This window comes from Nothoprocta perdicaria, unplaced genomic scaffold, assembly GCF_003342845.1.
Source record: "Nothoprocta perdicaria isolate Ctin4 unplaced genomic scaffold, notPer1 scaffold_421, whole genome shotgun sequence".
Classification (NCBI taxonomy): Eukaryota; Metazoa; Chordata; class Aves; order Tinamiformes; family Tinamidae; genus Nothoprocta; species Nothoprocta perdicaria.
The window spans coordinates 14,539-19,384 of NW_020455668.1; positions in this window are offsets into that span (position 1 = coordinate 14,539).

Sequence of the window (4,846 nt, forward strand, 5' to 3'; positions counted from 1 at the left end):
CCAATGCATGTTAACCAATGCATTAGGCCCTCAATTCCTTTTTTTTTTTTTTTTTTTCTTTGAAAAACAGCATATAGATAAGCAGTGGCCATTTAGTCTGGCTATTTACTAACATTACAGCAGTTTTGAAGAGGCATCTGGATACAAGGAAAATAAGTACAATTAAATTAATGCCAGTTGCCTCAGCAAAACATCTTTTCTCCTCTCTTTTTTTTACTGGTCATTTCTGTTGACAGAAGATTTTATGGATATTCAGTCAATTTTTAAGTTTCATGATGTGTATATGTAATCTACACTTGGGCTTCTCAATATGCAGCTACTGTCAGAAAACAAACAGAATAGGAATGTTCAGGCTGCAGCATACCTTGCTTCTCAGTTCTCTGTAGTTTACTACAGAAATGTAGTTTACTTTACATTATGTAATTATACATTCATTTATAAAGTTAAGCACTCTTGAAACACTATTGGCATTGGATTGGAAGGTTGGTATTAGATGGGTGAGTGGCAAAAGGAGACAGGCTTTGGGAAGGAAGAGGGAAATAGTATTCCAAAAGWCTATTCAGTAAATTTAGGTAGCAGAAGCTTTTGGGTTTCAAGCTGGAGAAAGCAAGAACAAGAAAGTGAGAACTTGTCTACTAGACAACTAGAAAGAGGTCTGTCATCTAGATGCAGGGCTGAGAAACTTCTGAGGAAAACCTGTATGCCGCACAGAGTAGATGCACAATTACATGTCAGATATATCAAAAACAGATATTTATATTTATTTTCTTTTTCTGGAACCAGAAATCTGTAATATTTGCCCAATCCAAGATTTTGCTGGAGATTGTTTGACAGACAGAAATGTAACCTCTCCAAGGTAAGCTGTTTGTTTATTAGCTAACCAGTTTAGTAACTTCAGAAGGTTCTTTTATAATATCATTTGAGATAATCATTTTAATAGGTGGGAGTTCAGAAGTAGAAAATTTCTCTCAGTATACTGGCTGAGCTGGTCTCGCTCTTCAGCTCTGATTAAGAAAAGGGATCGTGATTTTCTATTATACATTTTGAGCAAATACATCCTTTTGTGTCTAGGTATCTGAAATTTTACTGGCTACCTTTTGTCCTGTCAGAAGGAATAGGTACAATCCAACTCAGGAAGGCAGTGGTGGATGGTAATTATTTCAGAAAAAAATAGATTGTAGGATAAACTGGAATTTGAATCTACTGCTGTSTTTGTATTTGAAACAGTGAATGGGCCCAATCTTGCCTTAAAAGGCAGACCTCACCAGTGTCGTAAAATAAAAATGAGAATATGTATCAAGTCCTGCAGAATTTGCTTTCTCATACTGTATCCTGAATTGTTATTGACATTGAAATACCTATTCTAAGTCAAGAAAATCATACTAAACCTGGATCACACCTTTATTTTGTTATACAGATATGGTCTTTGATGTCACGTTCAATTTTTTTCCTAATCAAGATCACTAAATTCTATTCAAAGTCACTCAGTATCCACATATACCAGACCTTTGTTCTGAAATGTGACAATTCTTTTTTGGTTCCATTAAGGAATGTGTATTGAACTATATGTTATCTGAGTAAAGTATCAAATCACTCCACTAGATTGCCTAGCTTTGTCAAGTTTTCTCTATAAATATTGCTCAATTTCAGGCTTTACTAACAGTAATTGTGTATTGTTTGTATCAGAGACAGTAAGCAGCAATGTGAGGAACAAATTTCTATTGAAGGCCACTAAAAATAGCTTATTGTATTTCCTTAAAAATAGTGAGATGGCCTGAAATCAGTTCATAATAAAAAGATTCCTTAGTGAAAAGTTTCCACTCTATATAGTCAACTACTAGAGGTGAACAAAATGATTCACAGAATCACAGAATATTCAAGGTTGGAAGGGACCTCTAGAGATCATCTAGTCCAACCTTCCTGCTCAAGCAGGCACCTAGAGCATGTGGCACAGGGTGGCATCCAGGTGGGTTTTGAAGACCTCCAGAGAAGGAGACTCCACAACCTCCCTGGGCAGCCTGTTCCACTGCTCTGTCACCCGCACAGTAAAGAAGTTCCTCCTCACCTGCAGACGGAACTTCCTGTGCTCCAGCTTATGGCCATTTACCCCTCATCCTATCGCTGGCCACCAATGAGAAGAGCTTGTCCCCTTCCTCCCTGCATTCTCCCTTCATGAACTTATACATATTAATCATATTCCCTCTCAGCCTTCTCTTCTCCAGAGAAAACAGGCCCAGCTCACTCAGTCTCTCCTCATACGAGAGATGTTCCATTCCCTTAATCATGATTAAGGTTGGTCAAATATTTTTAAGAGTTCTACGTGGATTTCATGTGAGACTGATTTATATATATATATATATATATATATTTATTTATCACAACCTTGTATCATTCTAAGTGCTTAAAAAAATCATTCTATTCTAAGCTTAACAACAGATAAAAACTATAAAATGCAAAAGTAAAATGAATTTGAGGGGAATTTTTATTTCTTCTTGAAATACTTTAGACTTGGTGGAAGAATGGCTTGAAAGGAGGAACTTAGAGAAAAATATGGGCTAACTGAAGTATTAGAGATGCTTGCTTAGGGTGAGGCACAGTTGTCATTTCCAGGATGGTTTGTAGACACACGCTCTGTTCCTCCACAGTTCCCTGGGGAGCACAATCTACTCTCTTTGCAGCTGAAAAGAGGAGTAACAGAGGGTGGCGTGAAGTGAAGAAACCGCGGTCAAACTCAGTTGTACTCCCTGTGCTGAGCTGCTGATAAGCTGCACAGTAGCTGCCCAATGGGAGATATACGATGTCTGGTGCTGAGCCAGCAAGGGTGGCAAATCAATTGCTTTGGAGGAACTTTGCTTGAGCTCTGCTCATTATAATCTCATTATAATGCCAAAAACATACCTCCATCCAAAAAGTTACCCGCCTCCAAGGTATGACCACTCCTCAGTGTGCATGCCCTCTAGATTTTCCATTGACTGTACCTTTAAATGAAAGCCAGAGCCTTTTTCACCAATCAGTAACAAAAGTAGTTATGACTGGAGTCACTCAGGCTCCACCTTAATGGAAGAAGAATGTAGAAGGTGAAATAAGGAGGGGGAGAAGACTCCATCATAATTCCTGTGATTGGTTGGCAGAGTGAACCTCTTTGCTCCTCTTGAGTCAGGACACCATCTGAGGAGACTTGAGTTGCCATCTCCCATCTTTTGGAGTGAGTGATTATTGTGAATTTGTACATTAAAGCTATCTAAGAGCCTTATGCTGTAGTAGGAAATTTCCTGTACTGACATCCAAAACCTGCTTTGTAAATGTTGCATTTGGATAAATCTTACTACTTGTGAACTTGACTATTTGTTTGGAAATCTCCCTCCTCATCCCTCCATGTTCAATTTAGGAACATTATGTTCTAACTGCCACATTACTGATTTTATTGATTCTTATAAATATAATAGAAAGTTATATAGATTTAAATACATTCTTAGAAATTAGAGGAAAAAAAAGTAACATATATCATTGTTAAATCATATTTTGCATAATTCTGCATGATTATGAATGCAACTAGTCAGCATACTATATTACATGGACACATATCACAATTGACTTTATGAAAATTATAAAATCTTTCAAATTCAAAATGACACTCAAAATGACACTAATTCTCACTAATTCTTACATACATTTTGTAACTTTAGCAAATGAGAGCAGCAAGTAATGAAACAACAGTGAGCACAACAAAAACTTTTAATTTTTAAGTGCTATAAATTCAAAAATAATATTAATTCAAGACTAATAAACTTTAAAAAATATGCTGTCTTCAGAGAAAGATCTCCCTGAGGCAGACATTGTAAAATTGAAATTAAACTACTCTAGCTATTGTAATTCAATCTATTCAACTGTTTGTTTATTTAAATCCCCCTAAATAATTAATTTTTATATAGTTTAATATTCTTACACTTGTGCCTTCTCCTTCCTGATTTATAAATTTCCTCTCATTTCCACATTAGAAATATCATTTGAAGCTGATTTGATTCAGTAAATGTATCTGCAAATGCATCTGTGAATATATCTGTATTCTCTGCTGTATATTCACAGAATGAAGGCATCAAGAACTAATAGAAATCCTCAACTGAAAAGAACAAGTTTCACTTTGTGTTTTTATTTTAATTTTAATATTCAAAAGGCTATCCTATCTGCTATTTTTCTGTTCATTTGGAGAAGCATCTATTTCTATGAACATATTCAGTAGAGATTGCAATAAAACAAGTACAACGATAGATAGCTAGTGCTGTCACTTTTTAAACTGAGATTATTTCTATTTTTTCTGATTATCTTTAGAATTTCATATTTTGATGCATAGCATAATGGAAAAAAAAAAGTGTTATGCTGCTACATGATCTATTTTCTCTCTGGCTTTGGTAAAGGTTCTGTAGTTTACAACAAATTGATATTGTGATTCAGGCCTTACTGAAAACTATGGTTTATTCACTGAAAGTTTGGTTGTAAATATTTGGAGTGGGGGAGGAAAGGGAAGATGTTGCTAAAAGGATATTTTCCAGTAGAATGTAGCATTTGAAGAATATGTGAATGTATATCACACCACATAGAATCAGTATTCTATGTAGAATAGCTGCATAGTTCAACCTAGAGTCTTTTTATTTCTTAGAGTTTTTAACATTTCTTTATTTCTGAATATCTGTTGCAGCACCATTTCTTCTCTAATTATTCCATGGATGTAGCTAAGGAAATAAATATTTCTGTTTCTTATTAAAAAAAAAAAAAAAAAAAAAAAAAAGATAATTTATAAATTGGATCTACTACCTCCAAACTGAACTCTAATTTGCTATGCCATTTT